The 25290-nt window shown below is 44.0% G+C and overlaps 1 long non-coding RNA gene across 1 annotated transcript; it reads right to left on the bottom strand.

The window, feature by feature from the left end:
- Positions 1-2808: 2808 nt before the first annotated feature.
- LOC144824479 (uncharacterized) lies at positions 2809-19258 on the bottom strand. The gene is made up of 3 exons (XR_013608970.1): positions 19092-19258; positions 3734-3831; positions 2809-3244 (listed from the first exon to the last, which is right to left on the bottom strand). It is a non-coding gene; the product is annotated as an uncharacterized LOC144824479 (long non-coding RNA).
- Positions 19259-25290: the final 6032 nt, after the last annotated feature.

Here is a 25290-nt window from a genome sequence, read left to right as displayed (position 1 = left end):
ATCTCATCCAGGCTGTTGCGTCTATGTGTGCCTTTATTAGAGCTATCGCTGCAATGTCTACTGGAGGCACTTAACTTTGCTGTGCCTAGTAAACGATTGTGGGCCATATTATCAAGAAAGGGCGATATATTATCGCCGCTTTTATCAGCAGGAAACTGCTGCTAAAGTGGCGATAATGGGCTTGATAATCTGCCCTTGTACATTCCCATAGAAGCCCAGGTTAACACCAGAACCTGGACTTCTATGGGAATTCACAAGGGCATATTATCAAGCCCATTATCGCCGCTTTAGCGGCAGTTTCCTGCCGATAAAAGAGGCGATAATGTATCGCCTTTTCTTGATAATTTGGCCCTTAGTTTTCTGAAAACAAATTGCCAAAGGAGAAGTATGCTATTAAAAATAGGTCTGGGTTTAATGTGAAAACACATGCAAACGTAGACTTTTATGAAGGATACTTTAATGTTTTAACACTTTAATGCCAGACCTATTGGCCTTGCCAGTGCTTGCATATGTTTGTGGTGATATGGTATTGTCGGTGGTATTGGAGGCATTGGTAGTATTGGAGGTGCTGGTGATGAATGTGGTGATAGTACAGATAGTGGTATTGGTAGTAGGTGGTGGCATTTGTGGTTGTGGTGATGGTCCTCTTGTTGGTGGTACTTTGTTATTATTGGTCATATTAATGGAGGTATTGGTGGGGGTATAGGATTTAATTGCATTGGTGGCACTGCGTTTACATCGGCAAAACCTCAGCAGACTCTGTTGGGGGTAAACATTTGACTTGCTGTCCATCCACCACTGGGCCATCAGCTCCACAGTCAGACTCACACCCCCATATTGAGAATTGCTGACCATCACTCAGTTTTCTGGGAAGGGTTCATAACCTACCTTTTCACGTCTGAGGGCCTACCATGCGATTATTGAAAGAAGCTGGCATTAGGCGCATGCAGGATGTCTACCCGACCGGTGTCTTTCTTACGCAGGAGCCTCTCCAGTATGTCAGCAATCAATCACTGCTATTTCTATTTGCTATACATAGATTAAGACATGCTGCCCGCATTCACTATACTGAGTATCCACAGGAACCTCCTACATTGTTGTCTCTACAGTTCGCACTCACCACACCTACTAATAAAAAACTAATCTTGAAACTATACAAGCAGATTAAGGAAGATACTGTGGAGACTCTGGATAAAACTTGGGGCAGGTGGAACGAATGTTTACTGGATCCTATTACAGAGGCGGACTGGATGTATATTTGTGGTCTGACGGGGAAACTCCGTATGAATGACAATCTTAGAATTATACACTTCAAGTACATACACCAAGTGTATTATACTCCGGCACGACTCCAAAGGTATGGCTTGAAAGCGTCCGCGTGCTGTGACCGATGTGGGCAGGATGGGGCCGATTTTCTGCATTTGGCGAGGGAATGTCAGAGGGTGTGTGAATTCTGGGAGGCAGTGGTTGGTTGCTTGAGTGAGATGGTAGCTGTGGATATTCAACGCACTCCACTTGTGTGTCTGCTCTGCTGGGTGCCACACATCAAAGGAGTGAGTGGGGTGTTTGTACGTTTGGCACTATTATTAGCAGCACGTAGGGTAGCAATAACATGGGGCAGCAAGCGCAGGCCTGTGATCAAAGCATGGATGACGGACCTGGTATACTGTCGAGATAATCTAACTACATATGCTGAAGAATTACCGGTCGGTTTGAGACCAAAAGATTTCTGGGAACCACTCAGGGTATATTTGTTGCGTAAATCCACATAGGAGCCTAGACTTTAGGTGATGCTGGAGGGGATGGGCTACACACCTAGAAGCGCTGCGGAGGTTATCTGATTGTATTTATATACTGCTGAAGACATTTGTGTAATCTGAACTGTGTGTCCTTTGATGTACTAAGCTTGGTTGGTTTCTTTTGATTTGGTTTTTTGTTTATCTTTTTGAATGGGGGTTAATTATTATTTTTGTATTGAAGGTTTAATGTATGATTTTGGAGTGGACCTCGGCTGTCCTATTGCTTAGAGACTGGCTGCTGGTATATTTGTTTCAAAAATAAGCGGCGGACGGGGCTTATTCTATGTATGTATTATGTATCTTTCTGTTTCAAATTTGTATTTGAGTTGTCATTTGTATATTTGTTGATTATACGTTTGTATTTGAAATGAAATTTTTTTTTTTTTTTTTAAACTCCTCATATTCATGAAGCACTTCACTGGTGGTTAGTGGAAGGGATTACCTGGCTCCTCCCTTGGATCCTAAAAACAGACAAAAGCAGCAAAGGTTGGGTGCAGAGTCAGTGGTCCATACGAGACATTCAAAGGTCTTCCAACTGCAAGGAGTTTGCCGCCATTTATCTAGCTCTGAGCTATTTCTCTCCTAAAATCATGCGTTGGGCAGTCCAAGTGAAGATGAACAACCAGGTAGTAATGGCTCATGTGAGTCAGCAGGGAGGCGATCCAGGCCAGGACCTCGCAGTTCCAGACTAAAAGATTGGTCTATAGACGGAATCCAAAGTTCTCTACATGACAGCAATTTATCTGCGACAGCAGTTTATCTGTTGTGGAGAGAGTATGGGTCATCTAAGCTGAATGTTTGCATCACCTGTATCTCTGGGTTTACATGCCATCCTCTGTAGTAGTAGTACTAGTTTACTGTATGATTAGTTAAAATAGTATAAGGAAGTTATAGCTAGAAACTTATGAACAATTGCAATCATGAAGAATACCCTGCAAAATCTAAACTATATAAATGTATGAGACAAGCATTCTACAACAATAAATATAGAACTTTTTCACAGATCAAATTATTTATTTATTCTTGTTATATGCATCATATTTTTCTTTTTTTTTTTTGAATTATACAAACTTATATAAAAGTGGATGGCAATAAAGAAAATTAATTACAACTAAATCAATTATTATAAAGTCAACAATATATACAATTCCAGGTGATAGACAGAGACGTTGACTCAGGCAGTGCGGCAGATGTCTACAACGCGCGTTTCGGCATAGATGCCTTCATCAGGTAGTAAAGTCCACATTTGTAAAGCGCACAATCACCCGTAAGGGTCTCTAGGCGCTGGGGGCCGTCGGGAAGATTAAGCGAGCTATTGCCCAGAGTCACTTGGTGCTGGGCTAACCTGCCGCCGGAGCCGGGGATCGAACCGTGGTCCCCAGATTCCAGCGTCAGTCGCCCTGGCCGCGGCGCCACACCTCTCCCACAGGTAGCCGTCCACTACTCTATAAAACATACAAACTCAATGTAAATAATACAAAATATGAGCCTGTCTCCACAGATAACTCATTAATCATGCAGGTATTCCATCCTAAAGAAAATATTATATATATATACATACACACTTGCACTATATGTAACCTGATACATTATGAGAATGTACTAATATTTCGAACTTTCTAGATCCTAACACATAGCTTCACAAGAAAGAATTTTTTAACAGAGGAAAAAATTGGGAAATGGAAAAAACAATTTTGTTACACAATTATATACATTTAGATACATATAAAATAGAACAATACAATATTACATTGCATTCATATTTACAATTTTACAAAAAGATCTAAAATGACCTAATATGGTTGATTTAATCGTAATGTGTTTCTACAGACTTATAGAGAGGTCAACCTATTCATATTGGCACATTATTGAATCTATAGCTTGACAAATCTATTTCCTTGTTTGTGGATGTGTATCAATATGGAATTTCTTACCTAGAGAGAAATAATAAACTTTGATATTCTGTGGTTTCAGCTCGGTCAGAATATCGATGAGGGCAGAATTCAGTGCCCATGTGTAGATATGGTAATGTCTGTAAACAAGAAGAGGCCTGTTTTAGGGATACGTCTCAACTAAGGTCTGAACATATTATCAATGACTATTAACGGCTGCTAATCTGGTAAGTATCTATAGATAGAAAAGAGGTAAAAGCTAAAGAGTCTATAAACATTTCTCCCGATGAATAATAACTTCAGACCTGATAATAGTTTTAGGTCAGACTCGATTATACTATCTCTGCAATATCGGTCTATATAGCCAGAATGGTTTTCATTTATATAATTATGCAGCCCACTTTCTATCTGAATATTATTAGGGATCGTGGCGCCTTATACAAACATAGCTCAACCTAGAGTAGCTTATCTAGTATGGATGGAGAAGGGGAAGTTTACCTACTAGATCAGGGCTACTCATAGTACGGCCCGCGGGCCAGGGGCGGCCCGGCAAGCCTTCCCTGGCGGCCCGCGGACCCCCGAGACATTATACCTGCGTTTTATGTTTTTTTTTTTTACGTGTCTGCAGCAGCGCGAGAACTCTGCTGCTCTGTGGGGGCTGCCGGCGGCGATCCTAGCAATGGCCAGAGTGAAGCTGCAGGGGCCTACCAAGAGGTGAAATACAAAGGACTCATTAACATGCAAATGGTCTTTTGAAGACGTGTGAAGTGCTCGGGTGCGGCTGTGTGTGTGTGTGTGTGTGCCCCGGCTGGCACCCAGGCAGGGTGAGGTGACAGAGGGAGAGGGAGTGGGAGGGAAAGGGAGGGGGAGGGCGACGGAGAAAGAGTGAGAGGGAGTGAGAGAGTTAGAGGGAGTGGGTTAGTGGGAGTGAGTGAGAGGGAGGGAGTGAGAGGGAGGGAGTGAGTGAGAGGGAAGGAGTGGGAGGGATTGGGAGTGGGAGGGAGTGAGTGGGAGGGAGTGAGTGGGAGGGAGTGAGTGAGAGGGAGTGAGTGAGTGGGAGTGAGTGAGAGGGAGTGAGAGGGAAGGAGTGGGAGTGAGTGAGAGGGAGGGAGTGAGTGAGAGGGAGTGAGTGAGTGAGAGTGAGCGAGTGAGTGGGAGGGAGTGAGAGTGAGTGGGAGGGAGTGAGAGGGAGGGAGTGAATGAGAGGGATGTAGTGAGTGAGAGGGAGTGAGAGGGAGGGAGTGAGTGAGAGGGAGTGAGTGAGAGGGAGTGAGAGGGAAGGAGTGGGAGTGAGTGAGAGGGAGTGAGTGAGTGAGAGGGAGTGAGTGAGTGAGAGTGAGCGAGTGAGTGGGAGGGAGTGAGAGTGAGTGGGAGGGAGTGAGAGGGAGGGAGTGAATGAGAGGGATGTAGTGAGTGAGAGGGAGTGAGTGAGAGGGAGTGAGTGAGAGGGAGTGAGTGAGTGAGAGGGAGTGAATGAGAGGGAGGGAGTGAGTGAGCGGGAGTGAGAGGGAGTGAGGGAGGGAGAGGGAGTGAGTGAGAGGGAATGAGTGAGTGAGGGAGAGGGAGTGAGTGAGGGAGAGGGAGTGAGTGAGACGGAAGTAGGGAGGGAGTGAGAGGGAGGGAGAGGGAGGGAGGGAGTGAGTGAGAGGGAGAAAGTGAGAGGGAGGGAGTGTGTGAGTGAGGGATAGTGAGGGAGTGAGTGGGGGAGAGGGAGTGAGAGGGAAGGTGTGAGTGAGAGGGAGGGAGTGAGTGAGAGGGAGGGAGTGAGTGAGAGGGAGGGAGTGAGTGAGAGTGAGTGAGTGGGAGGGAGTGAGAGTGAGTGAGTGGGAGGGAGTGAGAGGGAGGGAGTGAGTGAGAGGGATGTAGTGAGTGAGAGGGAGTGAGTGAGAGGGAGTGAGTGAGGGAGTGAGTGAGAGGGAGTGAGTGAGTGAGGGAGTGAGTGAGTGAGTGAGAGGGAGTGAGAGAGAGGGAGGGGGTGAGAGAGAGGGAGTGAGAGAGAGGGAGTGAGAGAGGGAGGGAGGGAGAGGGAGTGAGAGAGGGAGTGAGAGAGAGGGAGTGAGAGGGAGGGAAAGGGAGGGATAGGGAGGGAGACGGAGAGGGAGGGAAAGGGAAGGAGAGGGAGGGAAAGGGAAGGAGAGGGAGGGAGAGGGAGGAGAAGGAGTGAGAGGGAGGGAAAGGGAGGGAGACTGATGGGGAGTGAGATGGAGGGAAAGGGAGGGAAATGGAGGGAGAGGGAGGGAAATGGAGGGAGAGGGAGGGAAAGGGAGGGAGATGGAGAGGGAGTGAGAGGGAGGGAAAGGGAGGGAGACGGAGAGGGAGTGAAAGAGAGGGAGACGGAGAAGGAGTGAGAGGGAGTGAGAGAGAGGGAAAGGGAGGAGACGGAGAGGGAGTGAGAGGGAGTGAGAGGGAGGGAAAGGGAGGGAGACTGATAGGGAGGGAGAGGGAGGGAAAGGAAGGGAAATGGAGGGAGAGGGATGGAAAGGGAGTGAAAGGGAGTGAGACGGAGAGTGAGTGAGAGGGAGGGAAAGGGAGGGAGAGGGAGGGAGAGAGAGAGGGAGGGAAAGGGAGGGAGACGGAGAGGTAGGGAGAGAGAGAGAGAGGGAGAGAGAGGGAGGGAGTGAGAGAGAGAGTGAGAGAGAAGGAGTGAGACAGTCAGAGTGAGACAGAGGAAGACAGGAGAGAGGGAGGGAGAGAGGGAGAGCTAGAGAGAGGGAGAGAGGGAGGGAGACTGAGAGAGAAAGAGAGAGAGAGATGTGTGTATGCTGGGACGGCTCAGTGGACGAAGTCGTCCGCTGCAGGGACCTGTGATCAACCTCATGGTCAGTTTTATGTTGTTGCTCTAGCCCCGCCCCCTCCCCCACTGACCCCCCCCCCCCCACCGATGCGGCCCTCGGACACAAACCAAACTGTAAATTTGGCCCCCGAGAGAAAGTTTGTGAGTACCCATGTACTAGATGGAACAATATCATGGTGTCAGCCCTAAGATTCTTGTCCAAGCAGAGAGACAGACCCACGTATTTTTGATCTAGATGGCAGTAACGGACATTCCTCCTACATGGAAGATAGTAACATTCTATAAAGACTATATTCCGCAGGCCGTTACACTGGTTTATTGTACATAAGCAGGGGGCTACAGTCATATATATCGACGTATGTTACTTACAATATGAAGTCCCAAATGTGCGGCGGCGTCTAATTGAGGAGTTCGTTAGGAGATGTGACACATTGTAGCGATCGAGTTTCAAATCTAAGATGGTGTGTTGTATTCTATCTATCTATACACCATCTTACTGCCTTACGATTTGACTGGTGCGCATATGCGCGTGAGGTATGTCTCACGGTCGGCCTGTTAATGTGGCTGAGGCTTATCAGTGTTGGTCACGGTTGGCTGCCTGTGAGCCGATTCCCATTGGCCTACACATGAGCCAATCAAATTTTGAAACAAAGGAGTTTCCTTTCAGGTCCACTGCAGGCTTATCAGTGTAGGTCACGTTTGGCTGCCTGTGAGCCGATTCCCATTGGCCTACACATGAGCCAATCAAATTTTGAAACAAAGGAGTTTCCTTTCAGGTCCACTGCAGGCTTATCAGTGTAGGTCACGGTTGGCTGCCTGTGAGCCGATTCCCATTGGCCTACACATGAGCCAATCAAATTTTGAAACAAAGGAGTTTCCTTTCAGGTCCACTGCAGGCTTATCAGTGTAGGTCACGGTTGGCTGCCTGTGAGCCGATTCCCATTGGCCTACACATGAGCCAATCAAATTTTGAAACAAAGGAGTTTCCTTTCAGGTCCACTGCAGGCTTATCAGTGTAGGTCACGGTTGGCTGCCTGTGAGCCGATTCCCATTGGCCTACACATGAGCCAATCAAATTTTGAAACAAAGGAATTTCCTTTCAGGTCCACTGCAGGCTTATCAGTGTAGGTCACGGTTGGCTGCCTGTGAGCCGATTCCCATTGGCCTACACATGAGCCAATCAAATTTTGAAACAAAGGAGTTTCCTTTCAGGTCCACTGCAGTGTATTTAACATCGCGTGTGACCATCAGTCGTCGCCTCCCCCTCGGCTCAGTTTTCACTCCGAGGCAACGACGGAGAGGTCAGTGGTGGTGGTACAGTCAATAGCATTATTGCTTTGGTCTTTGGTCTTTGAGTACTAGGTGGAAAGCACAGGAGTAGGCGCCTCTATTCCCAGTGACTGCGGCTGGCTACCTGGGCCTTTGTACTTTATAGGTCTACAGGTTTGTGCAAGCAGTGCAGTCAGTGAGGCTTTGTGGTATACTTTCCTGATGCAAGAGGAAACCAGTCTGGCCATTGTGTCACCATGTGTGTCTCTGATTTATGTGTTTTGAATCCAGTTTTTCTTGTCTGTAGATTGTGTTTCTACTACCACTGGTTATAACTTTCTAAGTGTTCTGTTTATTTCCAGTGCGTGGCCTCCCTTTCTTCCTGAGCAGTGGCCAGGTGAGGTGAGGTTTTCTCTCCCCACAATAAGGGTGAGTGTCTTTCAAGTGTTCATAGCCATATTATAAAGACCATAGAAACGAGAGTTTGCAGTCTGTGCACTTTATTTTTGTTGACATAATTTGTCCATGTCTCTGTTTCTGTCTTTTGTATTGTGTCTATGCAGGAGAAGATACACTCTTTTCAGTTTGGAAAGCAGATGTAGATCCCACTTTCACATCACTTAAGTAAGTGTTGCAGTAGCACCATAGGTCCTGACGAAAGCCCTTGAGGCTGAAACATGTTGACCGAATAACAACATTGGTGGGTAGCAATTCCTTACATGCTATCAGCATACTGTTTTTAACCATATCACTTTGATGGTCAGCCCTAATAAAGTATCTCATGACATCATCGTAGGTATTTTTAGAATCACTTGGATTATTTTCCTTTTCTTCTTCTTTTTCTTTGAGCACTGCAACCTCAACCCCTCCCGCTCATATACTGTCATCTGTTGGTGAAATGTTCTGGGTCCATCACTAGGCAGTCCTATGGATTGTTTCCAAGGCAGACCCTAGAGGACACCATTTACCAACATATACCCAGATGACGAGATTCCACTTATGAGTGGGCTGATGGGTATCTTTTTCCTCTCCTTGTGCATCTTCTCTTGTTTTTGTTTTCTTGGTTGTTTCCAGATTAACTGTGTATTCTGGGCATGTAAAGAGGACACTATTAGGTCCCAATAGAGAGATTTGCTATTTTCTTTTCTCTCCCTCTGTATTTCTGAGACCTTCTGTACCTTCCGTGTGTTTTAGTGTCTAGTTGGGGGACTAGGTACCAGTAGGTCTATAATAATTTTTTCCCCTCGGACCCCCCCTCAACCGTTTATCTCTCTGGTGAAAGAAACCATCCAAATTTACTTTTCATTTTCGTTGCAGCCGGTAACTAAGTGCAAAGCACTTCCAGCAGTTGGGGGCAGAGGGAGGGGTGACTGGTTTTTCGGCTGTCGGTATGAATGTTTATTTACTGCCTGCACGTGGTTTTTCGCGTGCCTGCCTTGCTACTTTATATCAAATAATACGGCGATGGAAGCACACTTGTATGTATAAATAATATTTGAGGGTATGTGGTTGTGCCTTTCTGATCCGAGACAAAAAAACACAGTCATTAAATGAAAACGCTGTTCTATTTGGACACACTGCCTTTGTGGTAGTTTTGTGATCAGTTATGGAGGTTGGAATGCATGCTGAAAAATAGCTTCTTCACATGGACAAAATTAATTCAAAGGGCTTTTAGATGATCCTGTGCCAGTTACCACGCAGTTGCCGACCGCTTGTCTTCCTGTAAGATGGCGGTGTGACCCGGTGACACTGCTGCTCCTGGCTTCTGCTGCCGAGTGGCGGGGGCGGGGAGAGGGAGTGTCGTGAGTCCGGGGACAGCGCCACACCTACTGTACAGGTGAAAGTGCAGCAAGGGGCGCTGTTAAAAAGTAAGAAGTCAGAGCTTCTGAAGTTGTTTGTGAGCATGGGCACATCGATGTTCATGCTCTCACTGCAGTCGAGGAAAAAAAAGAAAACGGACTACCTTTGGAGGCCTGAAAACAGAGCCCGAAAGAGACCCGTTTCGAGGCCCCCTGAAAAGAACTGCCGGTGCTCAGACCCGGACAGACCCGGCCCACTTAAAGCCCTGCTTCTTATCCAAATAATCGCAATACGTTGTTGGGAATTCGTGGTTGTTACCTTAGTTTTAGATAGATGAGTATAAAATGTTCGATACTTGTCGTTGCGTGTTACAAATTGCATGTATCGGGCTGCCGCTTGAAACTCCTGTGACGGTGTTTTCCTATAGGAAACCGGGAGGCGTTAGTTAATTATTACTACCCCTATAGAGTCTTAGAGCAAGACACTCTAACGCGGTCATTTAAATGCACTCTTGCATTATTTACCTTAAATATTCACCGTGCGATACAGACAGTTTCGTCTAGTTCGTGCTGGCTCGGGATACGCTCAGAAAAAACGATGCGAACCGAACAACGCGATAGTATGCACTATTTAAGTTGGAAGGGGATACGAGATGACCAATGGCGGGACCAGGAAGGAATTCAAATACCAGAAGGGAATTCCATCACGTGTAACTTGTAAACAGAGCGAGCGCGCTCAAAGATTATTTCACGCGATCGAACAATTTTAACACGTATGCGGACCGCATCCATGTGGTTCATGGTTATATAGCTATAAGTTCCCATGAATGAAGCACAAGCACACATTATTGAAGACTTTATGAACGGAGCGTAATGCAAACAACGTTAGCATTTAATGTTTCTATATATGCCTCTCGGTGACTTACACCGACCACAAGGGGAAAGGACAAACTATTCACTAGAAGACCCCAGTCTAGTATCAGTCATCAGGTTAGAACATATTTTATACAGAACATAGTTTGTGTTCTGTATAAAATTAGTTGCCTTTGGAGTGGTTCTCCAAAGTAAAACGAACGGAAATGAATATATTACTTCTTCAACAGACACCCATCAGACTTATATAAAGGATCTAAGATGTTAAGAGCTTGAAACCACAGCATATCCGTAGCACCATCTGCCAGGACGTTCCATGCCTTGGGAATGTCCTGTATCGCTGCTCTGTAGTTCCATCTCCAGGAATGCAGGGGATGAATTAGTGGCAATCCAATGGTCAAAAGGACTTGTTTCTGTGTATCCCTGATTCTTCTAATTTCAAAGGTTGTGAAGAAGATCTTGGTTGACTATGTTCAGGTACACTTGATAATCCATTAATAGTTCAGACGCTCCTGTTCCCCAGTCCAATAGAGATTGGTGATCCAGCCTCCATCGATGTTCCCAGTTGTTTTATCGACATTACAAACTCTTTTCCTACTGGAGGCAGCCCTTAGGTGTCTTTGGTTATTTGTTCTTGACCTCGAGTGGGCAAGCTTTGTTCTTTATTGTTTGATGTACATTTGTTTAAGTTTTTTCCAGACTTGTAGTGTTTCGTTCTGCTCCATTTATTTCTTCCCAAGATGTATGTCATTGGATTCCTTTAGCTATCACAACATCTTAAGAAGAATGAGGGTGTTACTTTCCAGGTTTGGTACCAGGCACTCTACTTGGGGAATGCACACCATGGGTAGCTTTTTAGAGTTCTTCAGTGAAGGGCATTTGTAATGCAGCCACTTGGTTTGCCCCACATACCTTCATAACACATTATTAGAAAAATGTTGGAGAAGATGCATCTGTAGATTTTGATTCTGATGTGTTGAGTATTATACCTACATGAATTCTTTTTGTATTTTGTGGCATTTGCATTAAAATGTGTTATGGTACTGGGTGGAAACCTTTATGAATTTTTCTTATATCTGGGCCTAGTGATCACATGTTAAAACTTGGGTACTTCATCACATTACAAGCACTGGGACAAGGAAGATAGACAAGTCACCTGGGCTTCTTCATCACAATCCTAAATCCCCCCTTCCACTTTGAATGTACACAAGGACTGAAAGAAGCCTGGTATTTACAGGAACTCCCTCTGTTTGGGCCGACCTTTATGTCCTGGGAAGGTGATGGGGTTTAGGACTAGTGGTGGGCAGTATTTGCATAATCGCGTTACACAAATCTCCGCAAAATGGTAAAAAATCTCTGCGAACTCGCAGAAATTCCGCGAACATGCGGAATTGCTTGTTCACAATGCTTTTTTACTGTTCGCAATCGCTGTTTGCGGGCTCGGGGGGGAAATATCTCGCAAACAGGAATTTGAGAACACGAACATGCAAAAAAATTCAAAAAGTCGTGGAACGCAGCATTTTGGGCAATTTCGCGTTCTCCGCAGAACGCAAAATTACCCAAATTCCACAAGCGGAACAGAATTTACCGCCCAGGCCTATTTAGGACCACTACATCAGGAAGTTAAGCAGTTCAGTATATGTAATTATTAATTTGCTGGGATAGGTAATTCGTGCCATCAGAACAAGGTACCACATTGTAAGTTCTGGCAAGAGGAAGACAAGGACTAAGAGAAATGAAGATTTCCAGTAAGTTACCAGTTCTATAAGTTTGCAGTTGTGCAGGATTCCAATAGACGCATCAATGGCAACATTTGGCGAATGTAGAGGGGGTTCTGGAAAAAACTTGGTGAATCTTATTTCCCCATCAACTTGCAATGGAGTGTGGGATTTTTAAGTGGGAGAAAGCCCATATTACATCATTTCATGCTTAAAACACAGGCAGCCTTAAACCTAAAAGCAATGTAGGATGAAGTCTCCTGCCCCTTTTTAGGCAATAACTACACAAGACAGTTTGGGTTGTAGTGAGAGACAGAAGTTCTTGAGGTGAACTGCACCTCTTCTCTGTGGCCTGCTGGTCGTATGTGCTGAAGAAAAGGCACTGCATTTCACACAGGGGGAAAGCAGTGTAGTTATTTAAAGTGGCCTGCTGCTGCTATCCGTCTCTGCGCTGGTTCATAAACAGAATGCCTAACACTACATTCCGCTCAACAAGAGAGGGGTTTGGCCCTTAATCAGTAAGGCTAGGCCAATTTTAATAAACCAAAACAAAAAAGATGCCAATACCGATGTTCTGTCAAAAATATTTTTTTATTATTACCTGTGAAACTCATTGTGATCTGTTCATCAATTTTCTTTTCATTTACATTAGAAAAACTGTCAATTCATTATTTTTCACCATTTTTCATTGGTCAACACAAAACACGATTATTCAAATATTTACCTGAACCACACCACGCTACATCTAATCAAAGTATTTAAACATATGAAGACAACATACTTACTCTACGACAAAAGACTACATTTAAACAACAAATAATACATATTTCAACAAATTAACAAGCTCAGGTTCCAAAAACGTAACGAGAAAAGGGAGAAAAAGGAAAAAACAACAGAAAAGCTCGGGGGAAACTTTTTCAATGCTATTTATACAACTCTAGCAATTGGGCAAAGACCAAATAGTGTGCAATCCAGGGCAACCCATTAGTTTAATCGATTTTTTTTTTAAAGAAACAGTTCATTCAAAGGTTGTAAACAAAAAAGTGGGCATGACAGTCGGTTTTCTCACTCGTGAAGTCATTAAATGGTCAAAGCTTTCGACCCCGAAAAATAATTTATGGTTTCTCATCAGTACCTAGAACTAGACCTTATTTTGAGATCAGCCGATCCCAGATCTATATTATGTAGAAGAAGAAATTCCTGTTTGCGGCGTGTACCACCTTATTTCTAAGAACAATGGGTGGGCTCCAAAATTAGTAAAGTGTAGGTGGGCAGTTCTTTTGTTCTCGACCGTGATGAGTTTGAAAAACGACGAGGGCAGAGCGCTAATACCATTGCAGACGCTGTAATTCATGCAACCTTCTTATTAGTGAAAACTTCAGATGTTCCAGGGTTTAGCACTCCATCTTAATGTGGCCCAATTCCACTTTCGCTTTTAACGTCCAGCGTCTTCCGTCTTAGAATTTTGCAGCGTGGTCCCGTAATAGCCTCTAGCAGTGTTTGTAAAGCGCAATCGAGTGTGGCGTCTAATCGTAATTTTGTCACCATATTTTCCATAATCTCCACTCCAAGACAATCAATAAAGGAATCCATAAGCACAACACAAAATGTGACCCACAAGACATTTCAGAGGTGCCCATGCCTGCATGTTGATTTTGTGTGTGTGACATGCGTGTTTGTGGGAGTGTTTTTGTGGTGGCATGAAACTCTTCATGACTCCAACATGCTACCTTTAGATTTAGGGCCATATGTATCATCATACCGTTTAGCGATTCCTAAATAGCGAATTTTAAGGAATCGCTATTTAGAAATCGCAAAACGGTATGTATGTAGGAAATCGCTTCTTTTTAGCGATTCCTTATCATTCCTAAATTGCAATTAGCAAATTGCTAATCGCAATTTTCCCATTCATTTCTATGGTCCAGGAGGCCCATAGGAATGAAGGGGATATTTGCGATTAGCAATTTGCTAATCGCAAATTGCGAATATTTTCAAGGGTGCAGGGGTGTCACAAGAACACCCTGCTGCACCCCTGAAAAAGACATGTGTGTGCATATGGTGCACATACATGCCCATGTATGAGCGTCATATGGCACCCTTGGAATTTAAATAAATAGCTTTTTTTAAAGAATTCGTAACTTACCACCAACTAGAAGTTGGTGGTAATCTGCGAATCCTTATTGGCATTTTTGCATAAATATTTCTTTGATACATTGCATTTAAGGAATCGCAAAATTTGCGATTCCTTAAGTGCAATCGCAAAATAAGGTATAGCAAAATGTGCGTTTCCTTATTTTGCTGCGAAAATGTTTCATACATACCATTTAGCGAATTTCGGCCTTTGCGAATGCTAATTAGCTTGATACATATGGCCCTTAGTCTCATGCACCCTGTGCAAATATCTGATGCAATCTGGGAGTTGTAACCTTGGCCGGCTTCCATTAGACAAGTTCAACTAACACAAGGGATAATAATGATTTGTAACAGAAAAGCCTAGGACTGGAAACATGATGCCTTAATATTCTGGCGCCAGATGGCAACCTTACATTGGGTCATGGGGGTTATTTACAATCTGCTTCCTTCTGCAATTGACGGAATGTCATTAGCATCTCAGAACCTTCCGCAGCCAGTGGCCCACCACTCACACACTGCTTGTCCCAGTGTGAGAAGCGCAGTTTGACTTTTCCTCTTGAATTAGAACAGCAAATGTTGGAGCTCACAGCTTTTCCAACAAGATGTCGCACACTAGGAGATGTGAGAATACTGAAATAACACAAACATTCTCTCTACTCTGTTTTAATGCTTTGAGAAGCACCAATGTATGTTTCATTTTTCTTTTTTTAACTTTTATTCCTGTGTGTGAAATCATGTCACCCTGTCACATTCCCATGAAAGTTGCAGAACTAGTACCTTTAGTACATGTAAGGCCTCCTGGGTTTAGGGTTGAGCCAGATGTGAAAGTTTTCTCTGTCCCTCTAGAAGGGACACACTGTTAATATAACGGTCCCCTGGCTGATAAACAAGCTTTCCAGTACCCCATAATGTTTGTCTATTGACACTGGTACTTTTCTGTATTTTGAGTTGTTATGATTTAATTTGAGGGGCCCCTAATGAAAGACATGCTTTTTGTGCCCAAGAAATATTTTTGCAAAAGGGAGGCATTTAAGGACAATCCAGTAAAGGATGTCACAATTCATCTCACAATGCACAACCGGGTAAAGAGAGGTCTACAGTGGATCACCCTTTAATTGATCTACACGCCCCATTGGTCTCAAGGTGGGAACTCCATGTAGCCTTCACCTGCAGTCCTAGCTAGTGCAATCATTTTATCATTTAGGGGTGCTAAACCTGCACCCTGGTATGATGTTAGCTAGTCCCACTGTACCTCAAGTCCAGACTCCTCTGGTACCTGGGGCCCCTTTTGTGTATTATTTTTTTAATTAATGACCTTAAAGTCCGTACTCACCATCTTGGTTTTGATGATTAAAAAAGAAAAAACGTGTAAAGAAGAATGGTTTCAATCACATTCAGTGCACCTGTCATTAGAGTGATGAACATATGTTTGTATTCATTTACAGTGTTTTTTTCTAGCATTCCTCCCCAAGTGGTGTTACAGCACTTTGAATTCCAACAACATTTGCATAACATAACATGCATACAAGTAACGTTAATTTAATCAAATCAGGAAACAGGTGGAGGGAGTTGAAAGTTTTGGGGGAGGGAGCGATTAATAGCACTGTGATGAAAACATTAAAGAGGTTGGTTGATGCATCTTCTGAGCGAAGACAGAAAGAAAATAACTAAGAAGGTGGTAAGAAAGCTGAGGGTAAGATTCTGCTTTTCTTCCTCCATCTTACTTCTTTGTCTCCAGATCCACCATTGAGGGAATATGTTTAGAGCAGATCCCTTCAGAGTGGCTCTTCCTGGTGTCACACAGACACCAGTTACTCATTTCACCATGGAAGAAGGATAAGTCTGCTTTGCTTAGCAACTTTTCTCCTCTAAAACAGTAAAAAATATCAACAAAAAAAATTGTGTACATGTATCCCTGGTTTGCTAGTGTACTGGAGAGTGTCTTTACGTGATGAAAGAGGGTTTTGGTCTCGCTAACTATCCCTGCGAAATCTCAAAGAACTGTTATCTAGAACACACCTCATTCAAGTAATGTTCAGTGGGTTGCAGAGTGATTTCAGTGTATGAGGTTTTCTGCCTCGGTTGGCATATTGACTATGTCTTCAGTGCCAGAGGGTGTAGAAACCCATTTCTGGACTGCGTTCTCAAACAAAATCCAGTAAACATATCAACGGCGCCTAATGTGGGGTGGATCTGCTACAGCTTTATGTAACCTTGGACCTACTCTTAAAAGAACGAAATATTACTATTGGCAGAAATGGTTGTTGTAATATTGGTTACCTCCTTCAATTCAGATTGATCCTTTCGTTCTTCTATTAGTTTGTAGCTGGATCACTGACATAATGTCGAATTTATAAATATAGAATTACCAAAATATAGAAGAAAAAATATAGAATGCAAAAATATCGAATTCCTATCTACAAACAGGTAAGTACAAAAATATCGAATCAGAAATATAGTTTTAAAAAATATAGTTATTCAAAATATCGATTTTTTTTTAAATATCTTAAAAATAATGTAAAATTAATTAAATATTACAAATAATTAACTAAATTATACTTAAAAATACTTAAATAACCTTAAAATTATTAAATAATTAATTTAAGTTATAACAAAATATATATTTTCAAAACATATATATATATATATATATATATATATATATCAAAACAAAACCCTTTCAGGCATAGAGTGACGCATAAATTATGCAAAAAAGAAGAAGAGAACTCTGGGTATGTCTCAGTTTAGGTGGAAAACAGCTCCTGTTAGAGCACTCTCAACACCAGCGACACTCTAGATCTGCTCACCTCAAATGTCTGTTTCTCTATCAAAGTTTTTAAGCATAGGATTAGACAGTGCTATCCATGCCGAGATAGAAAATGACAAAGTCTTTCGCCATTTAAACAGCAAAGTCTTTAAGAATAGGACTAGTACAGTGCAGTCCTTGCCGAGCTGTCAAATAACAAAAGCCATTTATCACTCCAGGCACAATGTTACAGCTTTGAATTGGTAAACTACCAACTCAAGCCAACCTGAAATGATTAAAAGCAACCCCTGACACCGTGTTTCGCTCTAATTAGAGCTCTTCAGAGAGGTATAGCTTTGTCCAGACACAAGGGAGCACCCAGTATTACGTCAAAACAAAACCCTTTCAGGCATAGAGTGACGCATAAATTATGCAAAAAAGAAGGAGAGAACTCTGGGTAGGTCTCAGTTTAGGTGGAAAACAGCTCCTGTTAGAGCACTCTCAACACCAGCGACACTCTAGATCTGCTCACCTCAAATGTCTGTTTTTCTATCAAAGTTTTTAAGCATAGGATTAGACAGTGCTATCCATGCCGAGATAGAAAATGACAAAGTCTTTCGCCATTTAAACAGCAAAGTCTTTAAGCATAGGACTAGTACAGTGCAGTCCTTGCCGAGCTGTCAAATAACAAAAGCCATTTATCACTCCAGGCACAATGTTACAGCTTTGAATTGGTAAAATACCAACTCAAGCCAACCTGAAATGATTAAAAGCAACCCCTGACACCGTGTTTCGCTCTAATTAGAGCTCTTCAGAGAGGTATAGCTTTGTCCAGACACAAGGGAGCACCCAGTATTAAGTCAAAACAAAACCCTTTCAGGCATAGAGTGACGCATAAATTATGCAAAAAAGAAGGAGAGAACTCTGGGTAGGTCTCAGTTTAGGTGGAAAACAGCTCCTGTTAGAGCACTCTCAACACCAGCGACACTCTAGATCTGCTCACCTCAAATGTCTGTTTTTCTATCAAAGTTTTTAAGCATAGTGTTGTAACTGAAGTTAATGCCCCTTTCCCTTTCCCCTGTTCCCTGTTTTCCCCCCTCCTCTTTACCCCATGTTGGTACATTCCCCTGGACCGCCAGGCGCTCGCTGTGGAATGTTGACACAGTGACCCGGGCCTCCAGGTTGACAAGCTGACGGCAGTCTGTGTGTTATTCTGGCAATAAAGAAATTGACACTTGACTCTGGTGTCATTCGTCACTACATTTCTTGGCGACGAGGAGAAGGAAACTGGGCCAGGGACAGTGACTGCCGTTTCCCTGGTGTTTACTGAGCGCTTGTCAAGTAAAAGAAAATATCCACGGAGCCTGTGAGAAAAGAACATGAGCGCGAGCAACCCTTTCCTGCTGTCACGAATGCTGTGTAAATCAAACAAGTAAGGTGACAAGGCTTATCAAAGCAAACCAAGTTCATAGACTATCGGAAAAAGAATTATATTTCCAATCTTGGTGGGGGTTGTCGACTGGATCGAGTGCCAGGTCGGGCACAGCGCTATCTTTTTGACAGGGTTTGTCAATAATATATGAGGGTGGATTTCAGGCTGAAAGAGGTCGGGAGCTGTCTCCAGTCAGAGACTAATTTTTAAAATAACATTGTTGTGGGAGTTAATGCAATCGGTTGCCAGGTCGGGCATCGTGCTTCCTGTTTCTGCTGGGAAATTTTAAGAAGGAACTAAAGCTGAGTTGAAGAAAGGAAAAGGGGGTGAGAGTGCGCTCATTCCCGTGTGCCGGTCGGGCACAAGCTTAAAGCAGAGGGGAAGTGCGCGCTGTACGTAGACACTAATGGTCATGACTGAACCTTTCACACGAGCACAGTTTGAAGGTGGTCTGTGGTACATTTTTAGCCTGTTTTCTGCTGTGACAAGCTCGTAGTTTACCACACAGCGCGAGGCTCCAGCGTGGACAAGCTGTCTCGGCGCTTACTGTTCATGAGTGATTGGCTTCACTTCAAAGCTCCCTGCGCGCACTGTTAAACAGCGCTGAATAATCCTCTACGCTAGCGGAGCGCTCACCTGCAATCCCCATGTGGGGACTCCGAGTTTTATGTTCGCTTCCCACTCTGGTGAGGGCATTGTGCTGAGGTATTGTGAGGGGCAGCAGTCCAGTGAAGTGCGTTTCAAGGGATAACAGCGCCATTTCAAAAGCCGACTTCTCTCTGACTGGAACATTCTTGAGAGGAAGCTTCTCCACAGGAAGTTCCCGCCTGCAGGAGAAAAAGCAGGCAGTTTAATTGGACAAAATTCTTGTAACTGTGGAGACAGAAAGAGGACTGCTTAAACCTCTGTGTCAATGTTATGGTCTCAAAGTGGTACAAGTATTAGGTGGCAAAGTTATAAAAGGGAAGATTTATGGCAAATGCGAGTGAAAATCCCTCAGTTTAACATTGGCAGCTACTGTGGAGAGTTGGCTCAAATATTTTTCCCTACCCTTTCATATATTGTTACCCTTAGCTGAGATAACATATTCCCACTAGGTTTTTAGGAAATACATGGCAATGGCAGGTGCAGGAATGAGCCAACCTCCACCTTTCCTCAATGAGTTAGGAGAACCAGTTATCCCATGGAGGAGGTGGGAAGGTATCTTTAAATCTTATCTGATAGCAATTGGGGGTAGCAACTACACCAATATAAGGAAACAACATATATTGCTACACAATTTGGGCACACATGGGAGGAAAATATACGAGGACATAACTGGGAGATTGATTGAGGATGAGCAAGAGGAAGTGGACGAAGGTGTCAATGTTTATGAAAGCACGCTGAGGGAACTAGCGTCTCATTTTAAGGAGAAAATAAATGTGGTGATGGAAAGACATAAGTTCTTTAAGAGAGTGCAGAAGAGGGAGGAGAAAGTGAGCAATTATATAGCGGTATTGAGAGGATTGTCCGCCACGTGTGAGTTTGGTCAACTCACGGATTCTTTAATAAGAGACCAACTGGTGAGATGCACCAATGACTACAAGATACAAGAGGAACTGCTTACCAAGAACCCTAATCTAGAGGAAGCAGTAAACATAGCTAAGGGTCTAGAGCACACAGCACGATGCATGAGGGAAATGAGAGCCCCTGAGGGGACAAACAGAGAGAGATCTGAAAGCAAATCTAGTACTGAGGGTGAAACAGTTTGTAAAGTAGGTGACAAAAGTAAAGAGGTTAATCGCAGCAAGTCTAGTTCCTCTGTGTGTTATAAATGTGGTAGTCCCAATCACATGGCAAACAACTGGAAATGTCCGGCAAGGAATGTACAGTGTAGAAAGTGCAACAGGTGGGGACATTTTTCCAAGGTGTGTAAGGCTCCTGGAAAAGCAGTGCATGTCATAGAAGAGTCACCCCAGGAAGAGGAAAGGGAAAAGTCTTATGTTTTCCAAGTGGGGGATGAGGAAGATAACAGTGATGAGGCTTACCCTAAATGTGATGTTTTACTTGATGGAGAGTTGTTTAGCATGTATGCAGATTCATGCTCCCCATATACTTTAGTAGACAAAAAAATGTTTGATGATAAATTCGCCAACCGTTCTGTAAAATTGTTGCCACCAGACATCAGTCCAAAGGGTTACAACGAGGGGAAAATTCCACTTGAGGGCATGTTGACCATGAGAATCTCATTCAAAGATAGACACACTATAGGAAAGGTGTATGTGTCAACGAGAGGATCGACCCTACTGAGTTGGAAACATCAGAAGCAGTTAGGCATCACTCTTGATCCAAACAACAGAGAGCAGGTGTTGTTAATTGATCCTGTGGGAATATCAGAGGATCTCACTAAAGAGTTCAAAGAAGTGTTCAGTGACAGATTGGGTGTCTTTAAGAATTACATGCACAAGATAGTGCTAAAGGATGGGGCAGTACCAGTGGTGCACAAGACGAGGTCTATACCATTGCGCATGAGAGAGCCCCTTCAGCAGGAACTGCAGAGGCTAGTCAGAGAGGGGGTCATCACAGAAATTGAGAGTTCAGCCTGGTTGGCCCCAATTGTCATCATGGCCAAGGATAAAGGGAACAGCATAAGACTCTGTGTGGACCTGAGGGACCTCAATGCGAATATCCTTGTCGACAGGTTTCCTCTTCCTAGAATAGGGGAGATGCTAAGCACCATAAGAGGGGCCAAGTTTTTCAGTGTGCTGGACCTATCGTCAGCCTATTACCAAATCAAGCTTCACCCGGATTCCCAACTACTGACAGCGTTCACTACCCCATTTGGTAATTTCAAATTTCAGAGAATGCCCTTTGGGTTGGCATCGGCAGCTGCTGCTTTCCAAAGAGTCATGCAACATGTGTTGAAAGACTGTAGGAACACCATCTGTTTCCAAGATGACATACTGATCTTTGGAGGTTGCGAAGAAGAACACAATGAAATGGCCAGAAGAGTGTTGGAAAAGTTAAAAGAGGTAGGCTTCACCACGAAACCCTCCAAATGCAAACTAGGAGTAAGTTCGGTGGACTACCTTGGACACACCCTATCTGAAGACGGCATCAAGCCAAAACTTGACTTAGTGAAGGCAGTGGAGGATGCTCCCACTCCCAAGAGTAAAGAGGACATACTTTCTTTCCTAGGTCTTGCAGAATATATGGCCAAATTCATTAAGGACTTTGCTATGGTGTCGCAGCCGCTAAGAGACCTCATAAAGAAGGACAGTGTTTTCAATTGGGGAAAGGAACAAGAAATGTCCATGAAGCGTATAAAGAAGGCAATCATTGAGGCACCATTTATAGGGAAGTTTGATCCTAACGGTGAAACCATCATCTCCACAGATGCGAGCAACAGAGGCATCGGGGCAACTTTGGCGCAGAGAGAAGGCAGCAAGATAAACGTGATAGCCTTCGCATCTAGAACACTCACAGGGTCTGAGAAAAATTACTCGACCATAGAGAAGGAGGCACTAGCTGTCTATTGGGCCATTTGTCACTACAAATTTTTCATTTGGGGAATTCCGTTCGAAGTACAGACGGACCACAAACCTTTGGTTTCCCTGTTCACCAAGAAGGACATGGAAAGTATGACGCCAAGGATAGCGAAATGGGCAGTGGGTCTACAAGCCTACAACTTCCGAGTATACTACATACCTGGACAACAAAATAGAGTTGCAGACTTCTTATCGAGAGCACCCGCAGAAGAAGGAGAGGAAGAAGAAGTGAAGGGCAGCTCAATCCTGGAGGTGCGTCTAGCAGCAGTGGAAAAGGGGTCATGGGAGACACAGATGGAACTCGATGAAGTATTGAAGAAGGTGAGGAGACATATACTATCTGGATGGCCCAAGAAATGCAAAGACACGGAGACAGAGATCCAGCCATATTGGAATGTGAGGGAGGAGCTATCGGTGGATGGTGATTTCATACTGAAGTCAGGGAAATTAGTCCCACCTGAAGCCTTAAGAGACAAAGTAGTGGAATTGGCGCACGAGGGACATCTAGGAAGAAGCTTGTGCAAAGCCAGACTTCGGGCAGACTACTGGTTTCCTACAATGGACAGAGAAATGGAGGACAAGGTACGGGACTGCTACGCGTGCGCTCTGAGTGACAAAACTAAGATCACAAGAAGAGCACCGCTGTCACCAGTTGAAGTACCGGAGGAACCGTGGAGCAAGTTAGGCTTTGATATAGCTGGTCCCATCCATGGCAAGGGACCCCAAGACTGGTACTTATTGGTCCTAGTAGACTACTTCTCAAGCTGGATAACCTGCAAGACCGTCCACGGTGTGAGCACCAAGGTGATAGTAGATTTCCTGAAAGAGGTGTTCACATTAGAAGGCATACCCTCAACACTGGTGACCGACAATGGAGTGCAACTGGTCTCGGAAGAGATGAAGGATTTCCTTAAAGACTGTTCAGTGACCCACATTCGCACACCACTGTATTGTCCTAAAGCAAACGGGAAGGTGGAGAGAGTCAACCGGATGCTGAAGGAGTGCATACAGTTGGCCAACCGTGCAGGGGAGAACATAGAGGAAGCCATAAGGGACATGTTGTGGGCATACCACACCACGCCTAAGTCCACCACGGGATGCACGCCCTTTGAGTTATTGAGGGGAAGAAAAGCAGGCACCAAACTCACACCAGGTTGGATGGGAAGAAAACAAACAACGGAGATCGAGCACAAAGAGGTCAAGAGGAGAATTGAAGACAGTCAACAGAAATACAAGGAATGGTACGACAAGAAGTGGGGAGTGAAGGAGAGAGAATTTCAGGAAGGACAAGGTGTTTATGTAAAGAAACCCGTGAGACTATGGAGAGGCGGCAACAAGTTCTATGCCTCCAAGAACGTCAAGCGGCAAAATAGAAACTCCGTGGTCGTGGAAGATGGGAGACTATGGAGTCATGATCGAGTGGTTCCAGCAGAAGGGCGAGAACATGGGACAGAAGTGAGAAGAGCTGGTGGTAATGACATCAGTGAAACCATCAGACGAGACAGAAGGAGTGACAGATTCAGAACCTCTCCTCAGTGGCACAAACAGTACATAATGAGATAGACACATACACTAAAGTCATAGCATTCATATCGCCAGGGGCTAGATATCCTGTTCCTTCACCTGTTTCTTCCCTTAAGGGGGATGATGTGTTGTAACTGAAGTTAATGCCCCTTTCCCTTTCCCCTGTTCCCTGTTTTCCCCCCTCCTCTTTACCCCATGTTGGTACATTCCCCTGGACCGCCAGGCGCTCGCTGTGGAATGTTGACACAGTGACCCGGGCCTCCAGGTTGACAAGCTGACGGCAGTCTGTGTGTTATTCTGGCAATAAAGAAATTGACACTTGACTCTGGTGTCATTCGTCACTACACATAGGATTAGACAGTGCTATCCATGCCGAGATAGAAAATGACAAAGTCTTTCGCCATTTAAACAGCAAAGTCTTTAAGCATAGGACTAGTACAGTGCAGTCCTTGCCGAGCTGTCAAATAACAAAAGCCATTTATCATTCCAGGCACAATGTTACAGCTTTGAATTGGTAAAATACCAACTCAAGCCAACCTGAAATGATTAAAAGCAACCCCTGACACCGTGTTTCGCTCTAATTAGAGCTCTTCAGAGAGGTATAGCTTTGTCCAGACACAAGGGAGCACCCAGTATTAAGTCAAAACAAAACCCTTTCAGGCATAGAGTGACGCATAAATTATGCAAAAAAGAAGGAGACAACTCTGGGTAGGTCTCAGTTTAGGTGGAAAACAGCTCCTGTTAGAGCACTCTCAACACCAGCGACACTCTAGATCTGCTCACCTCAAATGTCTGTTTTTCTATCAAAGTTTTTAAGCATAGGATTAGACAGTGCTATCCATGCCGAGATAGAAAATGACAAAGTCTTTCGCCATTTAAATAGCAAAGTCTTTAAGCATAGGACTAGTACAGTGCAGTCCTTGCCGAGCTGTCAAATAACAAAAGCCATTTATCACTCCAGGCACAATGTTACAGCTTTGAATTGGTAAAATACCAACTCAAGCCAACCTGAAATGATTAAAAGCAACCCCTGACACCGTGTTTCGCTCTAATTAGAGCTCTTCAGAGAGGTATAGCTTTGTCCAGACACAAGGGAGCACCCAGTATTAAGTCAAAACAAAACCCTTTCAGGCATAGAGTGACGCATAAATTATGCAAAAAAGAAGGAGAGAACTCTGGGTAGGTCTCAGTTTAGGTGGAAAACAGCTCCTGTTAGAGCACTCTCAACACCAGCGACACTCTAGATCTGCTCACCTCAAATGTCTGTTTTTCTATCAAAGTTTTTAAGCATAGGATTAGACAGTGCTATCCATGCCGAGATAGAAAATAACAAAGTCTTTCGCCATTTAAACAGCAAAGTCTTTAAGCATAGGACTAGTACAGTGCAGTCCTTGCCGAGCTGTCAAATAACAAAAGCCATTTATCACTCCAGGCACAATGTTACAGCTTTGAATTGGTAAAATACCAACTCAAGCCAACCTGAAATGATTAAAAGCAACCCCTGACACCGTGTTTCGCTCTAATTAGAGCTCTTCAGAGAGGTATAGCTTTGTCTAGACACAAGGGAGCACCCAGTATTAAGTCAAAACAAAACCCTTTCAGGCATAGAGTGAAGCATAAATTATGCAAAAAAGAAGGAGAGAACTCTGGGTAGGTCTCAGTTTAGGTGGAAAACAGCTCCTGTTAGAGCACTCTCAACACCAGCGACACTCTAGATCTGCTCACCTCAAATGTCTGTTTTTCTATCAAAGTTTTTAAGCATAGGATTAGACAGTGCTATCCAT

This window comes from Lissotriton helveticus, chromosome 3_1 (assembly GCF_964261635.1).
Source record: "Lissotriton helveticus chromosome 3_1, aLisHel1.1, whole genome shotgun sequence".
Lineage (NCBI taxonomy): Eukaryota > Metazoa > Chordata > Amphibia > Caudata > Salamandridae > Lissotriton > Lissotriton helveticus.
This window is presented reverse-complemented; position numbering and strand designations above follow the sequence as displayed.